The sequence below is a fragment of the Octopus bimaculoides genome, chromosome 2 (assembly GCF_046866305.1).
Source record: "Octopus bimaculoides isolate indiv1 chromosome 2, ASM4686630v1, whole genome shotgun sequence".
NCBI classification, from domain to species: Eukaryota; Metazoa; Mollusca; class Cephalopoda; order Octopoda; family Octopodidae; genus Octopus; species Octopus bimaculoides.
In genome coordinates this window covers 11,807,868-11,818,876 of record NC_142929.1, presented here as the reverse complement: position 1 = coordinate 11,818,876, position 11,009 = coordinate 11,807,868, and positions in this window count along the sequence as shown.

Sequence of the window (11,009 nt, the reverse complement as noted above, 5' to 3'; positions counted from 1 at the left end):
GCGTACAAGAGAGACGATTGCGCTGGTATGGACATGTGGTGAGAATGGAGGAGGATAGCTGCGTGAAAAAGTGCCACACCCTAACAGTTGAGGGAACCCGTGGAAGAGGTAGGCCCAGGAAGACCTGGGCCGAGGTGGTGAGGCAAGACCTTCGTACATTAGGCCTCACCGAGGCGATGACTACGGACCGAGACCTTTGGAAATGTGCTGTGCGTGAGAAGACCCGGCAAGCCAAGTAAGATCGTTGCCAGTGCCCCTGGACTGGTTCTTGTGCGGGTGGCACATGAGATGCACCATTTTGAGTGTGGCCGTTGCCAGTACCGCCTGACTGGCTCCTGTAGGATTTTCGAGCGAGATCGTTGCCAGTGCCCCTGGACTGGCTTGTGTGGGTGGCACATAAAAGACACCATTTCGAGCGTGGCCGTTTTCGTGCGGGTGACACGTAAAAGCACCCACTACACTCTCTGAGTGGTTGGCGTTAGGAAGGGCATCCAGCTGTAGAAACTCTGCCAAATCAGACTGGAGCCTGGTGTTGCCATCCGGTTTCACCAGTCCTCAGTCAAATCGTCCAACCCATGCTAGCATGGAAAGCGGACGTTAAACGATGATGATGATGAAAGGGTTAACCCATTTGATACCAACCCACCTGAAACCGCCTCTGGCTCTGTGGTACAAATGTCTTGTTTTCATAAGTTCTGAATTAAAATCTTTCACCAAACCTTAGTCACAATTAATGTTCCTAACACTAGTTGAATGATAACTAAGTTATTTTACTAAATTCTTTGTTATATTTAAAATAATTGAAAGAAACACAGAACATCTCAACAGAAATATGGTAACACAAGGGTTAATGTCTGTTTTCCATGCTGGCATGGGTTGAATGGTTTGACAAGAGCTGGAGCTGGAAAGCCGCATCAATTGTTACATTTGTTTTGCAACATGGTTGATACATTAGATTTAGATAAATGTTAATGACAGTATGAGCTACCTCAAAACTATGTCTCCACAAAATCCACCCTGAAGCCAAGAACTTACACATGTGCTGATAGTGTGTGTGTGTATGTGTGTGTGTGTGCGTGTGTGTGTGTGTGTGTGTGTGTGTGTGTGTGTGTGTGTGTGTGTACAAGTAGCTCCCTTCCAAATGATTCAGCCTCCAGTTGACATACATAATGATTCCCTGATGACTTTGATAGGGTCACGCTTTGCCACCTGTGTTTGCTTCCCTTCCCAACTGATTGGCTGGTTGTACAAGACACCATTATGACCAATAATATTTATACCAGCAATTTATGAAGGGTGGAATTAAAAAAATAATTCTTCAGCCTTGTTGATCACAACCATCTCTCAGTTGCACGCATCACTGAACAGTTACAGTGGGAAAAAATTGACAATGAGCACCATTATCAAGTAGGATGCTGCCAGCAACTGACCTCAAAGAAAACTATGTCAATGCTATACACAACAGTGTTTCTCAACCCTTTTTTTTGCCAATGAACCCCTAATTTATCAAGTGGACCCTCGTAGCCATTCAATGTTTAAAAAAATTATATTTCTATTACTCTTTTACTTGTTTCAGTCATTTGACTGTGGCCTTGCTGGAGCACCGCCTTTAGTCGAGCAAGTCAACCCCAGGACTTATTCTTTGTAAGCCTAGTACTTATTCTATCGGTCTCATTTGGTGAACCAATAAGTTACGGAGACATAAACACACCAGCATCGATTGTCAAGCGATGTTGGGGACAAACACAGACACACAAATATACATATATATATATATATGGGGGAATTTACGAAAAAAACAACAACAGACGAGGACAGGTGGTATAAACAACAAAAGGATGTATTAGTTTAACGCTCAGGAATAGAGAAAGTCTTTAACATTTCAAGCTACACTCTTCAACAGAAAGAATAAGGAGAAAAACAAGGAGAAAAAAAATTTGAATGTTGTGGTCAGCGATCTATCATGGCGACTAATACGGTGGGCTTCTTTCAGTTTCTGTCTACCAAATCTACTCACAAGGCTTTGGTCAGCCCGAGGCTATAGTAGAAGACACTTGTCCAAGATGCCATGCAGTGGGACTGAACTTGGAACCATGTGGTTCGTAAGCAAGTTACTTACCACACAGCCACTCCTACGCCTACATTATTAAATATTATTAGGAATTGTCTTAAAAAAATTAAAATATTTTGTGTATTGTAAAAATATAATCAATTTATTGCACATAAGCATAAACAATAAAACCTTCCATGAACCTCCAAAGGTCACATGGACGGAGCCTGATAGAGAACCACTGGTAAACAGCTACGACACTGCCTCCACACACAGCCTGACAGGAGAATCCCAAGACTGTCACAGCTTTCCCTTTTGGTGCCAGTCTGAATATTTATCTTCATTATCAATACTAAAAACACAAAATATCCATGTAATGACATGTTATTGATTGATTTAACAACCACTTTGTCTTTTGTTTTATTCAAGATATTGAATAAAATGTGATTTTTTTCTTTTTTCATGCATGTATAATGCCATTATTCAAATTGTGTTGTTTGTCAGGGTGTAACGAGTCATGTATTGTAAGTTAATAAGTGGACTTAAAACATTATTTGTTTAATTACTTTAGCTATTATTTATAGTATTTAAATGAAGGATGACATTTTTCCTTTTTTTTTTTTTTTTCCTAAGCAAAACTACGACCTTCCTCCACCCTCCATTGTGACTTCAATTTCTGTTCACCTATCTATCATGGCTTTAGTTATTATGGTGGCTGTTAGCTATGAAAAGACATTAAAACTGCTTTAGGCAATTGATAAGATGATTAAGCCTTGCCTTTGAATATCATGGGACTTTTGCATTAGTGATTGCTATGAAAACGAAGCTATTCTCATTAAAATGTGTGTTCATTATGGATAATATTTAAAACCAAACTATATTTTATTCATTATATAAATTGTAGAACACTTAATGAAATATTTAACCCCTTCTGACATTTACCTGCTTAAAACCCTCTGATTCACTGAAATAAATACAAAAGAAAAATTAATTTAGAGTATATTTTATATTAAAATCTTCCACAAATTTTATGTTAGAACATTTGGTTATGTTCCAAACACCTAGTTGTTATATTAAATCCATTCAAATACCTGATTTTCTTCCTTCCTTTTTTTTTTTTTTTTTTTTTTGTTAAATAATTGGAACACAAGGGTAGTTGTATTCTATTGGAATTATGGTCAGAAAAGGGTTAAAACATGAAAGAAAATACTTAATCTTGTCTCTAAATAATTGAAATTGTTCACTTCCTCGTTAACATGCCCAAAATGGAAATTTATATTTAGATATAATTTTATGTATTGGTTGTTACATATATATGTATGTATGTATGTATGTATGTATGTATAAATATATATAGTTAGTCAAGCAAGAAAACTATTTCAAATATTTATTGATTGAGTGATAAACTTACTAACAATGGTTCAAGCAATCTTTTGTTCGCTGCGCTGTTTATATGATGCTTACACTGAAAATTGAATTTAACAAGCCATAAGCCCCAAGTGAAAAGGATTTTATTTGATTGCAAAAGGACTGATTTCATTGATTAAAATATAAAAGATCAATAGAGAAGGAAAAATGAAAAATCTTTATGTGTTTCTGTCTAAACTGGTAATAAAGATATTAATCTGAGTAAAAATCCTGACAAACAATATTTCAATAGGTTATACATACATACACACACATATATATATATATATATTAAGTCAAGGTTAGCCATTAAAAATCTCAAGAATTATTTCTGATTGGAGAGAATGAAAGAAAGGAAATCACAAAAGACTATTTAAACTATGATTAGTGGGTCACTCTAGTCAGTTCTAAAGTAGCAAATTTATGATGAAAGAATAATAGCCAACAAATGGACTTCTTTAAAAAAAAATGAGAGAAATTTTAGACTTGACCTAGTCATCATTCGATAAATAATCGGTTAAGGATCTTCTTTGATATCAAGTCTGAAAGACTAAGGTCATGATTAGTTTAAAAGGAATCATCACTTATCAATGTCATGCCACAAAACCAATGTCCCCTCTCGCATAAAAAGAAAAAGAAAAGGTTGTAGCAATAAATACCATCCTTGGTGAATCCAAAACAAGGAAATCTGAAACTTAGCAATTAAATACACAGATTTTATTTACATTATTTACATTTGACAGATATTTGTCCTCATCTTGTTTGTTGTTAACACGTTTCAGATGATATACCTTCCAGCCTTCATCAGGTGTCTTGGAGAAATTTCGAACCTGGGTTCTCATTCCTAAGGTATTCTTCAATGATATTATTATTATTATTATTATTATTATTATGTCCTTACATGTTTTTGATTGATATTAGCCCTTGTGGCCAATAAAACGAATTAATTATTATTATTATTATTATTCAGGTCACTGCCTGGAATTGAACTCAGAATCTTGGGGTTAGTAGCCCATGCTCTTAACCACTACGCTATATGCTTGTGGCAAATATAGAACTGTACAGATTTTATTATTCGGTAAGGCAAAGGCAGTAAGCTGGCAGAATTGTTAGCATGCCGGGCGAAATGCTTAGTAGTAATTTCATCTGCCACTACATTCTGAGTTCAAATTTCACCGAGGTCGACTTCATCTTTGATCCTTTTGAGGTTGATGAAATAAGTACCAGTTATGCACTGGAGTCAATATAAATCAACTAGCCCCCTCCCCACCAAATTTTTCCAGAAATTGTGCCTAGAGTAGAAATAATTATTTGGTAAGGCAGGGAGCTCGCAGAATGATGAGCAGCATTTACCTCTGTCTTTTACGTTGTGAGTTCAAATCCCTCAAAGGCTGATTTTGTCTTTCATCCTTTCAGATTGATAAAAAAAAAAAAAAAAGGTACCAGTTGAACACGGGGGTCAATGTAACTGACATTCCCGCCCACCCCCACCCCCAATAATAATTTCAGGCCTTGAGCCTATAGTAGAAAAGATTATTATTTTATCAAATATCTGCTAAAATAATCTATATACATAAATGTATAATGGTGTCTGTCTGTGTGTTTGGGGTTATTCTAACTCCTCCCACTTCATCCAACCAATTTTAATGATTTTCGGCACATAGGTAGATCACATGCCCTGAAGTTCAAATAAGGCCAGAATTTTTCAAAAACTCAATAATGCTCAGTTGGCATTGATTTTCACAAGTTCAATCGTGCGTTTGAATGGAAATTCCCATAACGATGTTAATTTTCCTGCATCTTTTGCATTTTTTCGAACCAGATATAACTACTTAATGGGGAATAGTTGGCACGGGGAACATAGAAGATTTCAATATAAGGTCAGAGGTGGGCTTAACTTCAACACGGAAAACACAAGCAACGCCAGGTCCAACAGCTAGTATTTTATATTTTGCAAACCGTAAAAATCTGTTTTAATGAAATATCATTCAATTATTGAAATTACACTTTTGTTGTTTGTTTGTTTTTCTTTCTCTTTTCTCCTTTTTTGCTTAGTCATTTACCATATTCCTAAAATACTTCTTTTCCAATAAATGAAAAAATAAATAAATTCAAAATAAGCAATTTTTAACTGGAATTTTTTCTAGGCTTTAGTAAAATAAAATTAAGATTCCTCTTTCATTTTCCAATATAAAAATGGTTCTCATATTTACAAAAGCTTCAATCTTTTTCTTTTTCTTTCTTATCTCTTACGATATTTGAAAGAAAAAAATTAAAAGCTATAAATATGCAATTAAAAAAAACAGAACTTGTTTAATACATACGGAATAAGTACTAAAGAAGTTTACATTTGAAACAAACCATTGTTGTGTCCGTTTTTATTATTAGTATTATTATTATTTTAATCTCTAGAAAGGAATCATTGGTATTTTATTACCTGAGAAAAAAAAAAAGATAATCTTTCATTCGTTTGGAAGATATAAAGAAAAGTAGGGGGGGGGGCATCACCCTCCACCACCACCACTACCAACCGAGCCCGATGAAATGTAGCTTAAGACAGCTTACATGTACGACAGATTCCCCGTTGTGACATAAAGCACTGACCAGCTGGTTGCATATTTTCCTGCGTTAACATCTGCCTAATTGACACAATGAGACACAACATAAAAAGGAATAGAGTAACAAACCTTCCATGTATATATCTCTGTCTCTCTATCTCTCTTTCAATGCATGCGTGAAAGTGTAATATTAAAAAATAAAAGCGATAGCAGTTTTCACTAATCGTGTGTGTGTGTGTGTTCGTTGCTTCTCCGTCGAATGTTATCAAATTGTATCTTGAATTACGAAGGAAATATTGGCAGAGAAGAGTCAAGATTCAGTGAAGTTTTCACAAGTGAGAGAATTATAAACAATTATATGAAATGATAAGAGTCGAAGAAAATAGGAATAAAATTAAAGGAAGAATAAATAATGATTTCTAACTTAATAACGCCCTGTAAACAATTTCATTCATTTTATTCATATTTGATTTTGTGCGTGTTTCTAAGTTAAATTTCTTCGAGAAGAAAAATAGTTTTCTTCTTCTTTGTTGCAAACGATTGCCTGTACTCTACTAATAAGTGTCATTTACCTCAGACGGTTCCTCTCAGACCAAGTAATCTAGTATTTCGTGTAGAATGTCAAACGAATAACTTCTAGGTTTTCAGAAAGCATTCCAAAACCACAAGCATCATCTATCTACGCTGTAACTGTACTTTATTCCACACACAACAAGCAGCAAATTAATAAAACAAACATTTTACTAGTTCACAAAGTTTTCGAAATTGCCATCAAATATTTCATAAATCTTTTAGAACAAAATAATAAATACAAGCAGCCTAAATCGCTAAATTGAAAAACAAAAATAACAACCACACAAACACATACGCAATATAGCTTTTTGTCTGTATGAAGACTACAGATTTCTTCGAAGTATACAAATAATATAAGTGTATAATTTGTATATACTATCTTAATAAGAAAGCACATTTTGGAATGCTTATTTATATATAGCTTACAACCTAATGCCAATATTTTTCTTTTTTATTTCTGCTGCCCGATAAACAATTCAACTACAAAGACAGTGTTCATATTTTTATGTGTGTCCGATAAACACCAGATAGTTGTACTGTTTCAGTTTATGCCCACTAAACAAGCAGATAGTGTAAATAAAATCAGCAGAAGTTGATTGACTCAATAACGGCAGCAACAACTATGACATTTCACACGTTGTAAGTAACTATAATTTACACGCACGAACATACGTAAAGCGCACTACTCCTCCTACTCCTCCTGCACTTCCACCTCTCTCTCTTTCTTTCTCTCTCTCTCTTTCTTTCTCTCTTTCTCTCTCTCTGTATGATATTGAAATATTGTTTAACGGACTCAATAGTAAGAATATTTCGCTTTTGTAGCATCCTTGCCAATCATCGATAAAACAGGATAGCTGACTGATATCAGTTGTTAACATAACAATCTCCAAGTACAAACACAGCCACACATCGACAATAACTGAAACCTTTTCATTTTTAATAGTGCATATAAATATCAAACACGTAACAGGAATTCTTCTCTTTATTGTTTCTTTCTTTTCTCTCTTTAATCTAATGAAACCCCAAAATAAAATTTAACACTATGAATTTTATATATATATATATATATATATATATATATATATATATATATGTGTGTGTGTGTGTGTGTGTGTGTGTGTGTGTGTGTGTATGTATGTACATACAGATACGTGAAGCGATTTGTACAGTAAGAAAGGTGAGGTGGAATAGAAAAAAATGTATACATTAAAAAAAAAAAAAGGGCGACTAATTATATAAAATAATAAATGTTTAAAATATGCTAACCGTGCCACATGGCATAAAATAACAGGATAGAAAGAGCAAAGAGGAACAAAGAGGAGGGAATTGAAGCCCCGCCTCCTACAGCGTGTCAGCGGTCGGTGCGTGTGTATCTGTGTGAACAAGTTTGACAATCAATATCAACACCCATTGTACTCTCTCCTCATTCTGATGCCTTCTTTGCTTCCATCTCACCGGCTGGCGGCGCAGATCAATCAATACGACTAAAAATATTACATATTCCACGAAATTCTAACACCATTGCACACACACACATCCGTGAGGGATTGTGTGTGTGTGTGTGTGTGAAATATTTGGCGAAAAATTAGAGGTCCACTTTAAAACAAAATAAATTGCAATGCTTTTGCACCAACTTGTAAACAAAATTGATTAAATATAGGTTTCTTCTATTTGTTTCTTATCGCTATCATTGCCAACTGTAAAAGAGCGCGCACACACATATGTATAAATATATGTATATAGTAATTAGCACTTATATTAATGAGATCGCCTCATTTGGTCCAGTTTCATTCATAAGGTGGTTCAAAGTATAGAAAACGGAAAGGAGGTTCTATACTAGAAGAGGGAGTGAACAGGTGTAACATGGATTTGTAGAAAATTAAAATTGTCAAAGATTCCATACAGACTAAATATTCGGAAAACATCGCTTCAAAATGTTTTCTTAGAAATTAAGTAGAATGAGGAAACACTTCAAAAATACGATTTTTATTTGTTTTTATCTTTAATAATTTCAAATAAAAAATATATATATATTCTAAAATTGTTTTGTTTTTGTAGGTAAATTATATGATTTAATGAATTTCTTTTTTTTTTACATTTTTAATTGCGTAATCCAATGAAGAATTAAGTTCTAAATTGCTTCGTGCTATGTTCCAAACAATATTAAAACCATTTGTACACGTGTTTGTTACTACACTACGTTATCAATACATACATGCATACATACATACACAGGCGATATATCATTGCAGGTTTCCACGTAAAACACTTGCTAATTACGAAAAGTATTCTCGATATTTACAAATAATTTTTGAAATCCATACATGCGTATGTGTGTATCTATTATATCTATCAACGCGAACGTATGTATCTATATGTATGCATGTATGTATGACAAGAAACCTCGCGAAATAAGCTATTTATGAACAAATATCACAAATATCTTACTGGGTTCTTAGTTCTCTACGTTAACTGTTTTCTTTTCTCGATCTCTTATTTTTAAAAGCACACAGCAATGCGGTGTGATCATAAGGTGAGGAATCAATTCATTTATGTATTCAGAAATATGCCTTCAACTGCCACTTTGTGCTAATGACAGACACTCTTCTACCAGCGGTCTGTTTAAATAACAACACTAGTTGTCTCCAGTCTACAAACGGTTATTTTGTTTGTCTTTAAGAAATTCAGTTTTATTTTTCTTTCTTAGGTATTTGTTTTGATTATTATTTTTCTCTTTCTTTCAAATATGAGACAACATGATAGTTTTTCAGCATGTTTCAGAAAAAAGGTCTTGCTTACAGCATGCTTCTACGTTCTGTGTAACAATATATATACACACACACACACATATATATATATATATATATATATATATATATATATATATATATATATATATATATATTGTTATACAGAGCTTGCTTTCCTTTTTTGTTCAGGACTTTAGCTGTCAAATACACATAATGGATTTTATAAACGGTGAGAAAATGAGAGAACAGTTCTTATTGTCACGAAAAACAATAAACAACAATACCACGAACTAGCACTGCAAGAAAAGAAGAAAAGAGGGAGAGAAAGAGAGAGAGAGAGGGGGGGGGGAGAAAAGTATGTTAATAGAAGCCGGTGCGCGAATCCCTGATAAAATGTATAATGAAATAAAGACAGAAAGAAAATAAAATAAAACAGATTAGATCTCTATTTAATTACATGTTTTCCCTTTTCGAGCTTGTGATACAACTATTTTATTTCCTCTCCGTTCTGTTGATTACGTTTCGACCTCTACACTTGTCTTGTGATGACAAACCCACCGTGTATGTATGTATGAAGCTTGACGAATGCAAACAACAACTGGCACCCGAGGAGTGTGTGAGGCTCGAAAACAAGCAAATAAAACACAATAAAATGAAACTTAAATAAATTGATAAATAAAGAGAAGAACTACTACAGTACAGTACAGCATTAAATGTGTTATTTCTCATATTATGGACTTCAGGATAAATAAATATGTACAAGTAAATAAAATAAGTTGATAAACGAATAGGCCATTTTTATATAAGGTTGTTTTGTTGTTATTTTTACATTTTATATCTACAACTCACTGATAACCTATCTTCTTCTGTTACTATATGGTATATGTATATATATATATATATATATATATATATATTTATATACACACACACAAATATACAAATACCAACTAAAGTATAATTATAGATGAATATACACACACACGTGTATGTATGTATATGTGTGTGTGTGTGTATATATTTTTTTACTTGTTTCAGTCATATATATATATATATATAAGGGTACGTGTGTGCACGGTATGTATATTATATACAGAAGTATGCAAATAGACAATTTTACCAGCAGGTTTTTCAAATTTTTATTTTGTTTATTTATTTGTTATGCCATATTTCTTTTTAAGTACTTCATTTCTTTTCGTTGCTGGTGAGAATTTTGACGTGACTACTGCTATTATTGGCAAGTAACAAACTAGATAATTCACAAATTGTGCAGAAGCTTTTAACACGAAAGAAAGAAAGAGAGAGAGAAGGAATTCAACAAAAGCATGCATTCACCAAAAACAAAAAAAAAAGAAACAAAAAAAGGACAAAGTAAAGAAGAAAAAAGTCGGTGCATTTTCCTTTCATATTTACAATAAACTTCTTTGTGCCCAGTTGGCAGCCTTTAAGAATATTTTAATTCTGTGCGATTCGATTCTTCGAAATGGATAAAATATAAGCTTATCTAAATAAAGTAATATACGTGTTTTTTTTTTGTTTTTTTGCTTTTTTTAAATACAGTTGCTTTATACAGGGTGGACCAAAAGTCACGCACCAAAACATTTGACATTTTATTTATATTATGTGATTATTGTTATTATTATTATTATTATTATTCATTTTGTTCATCGT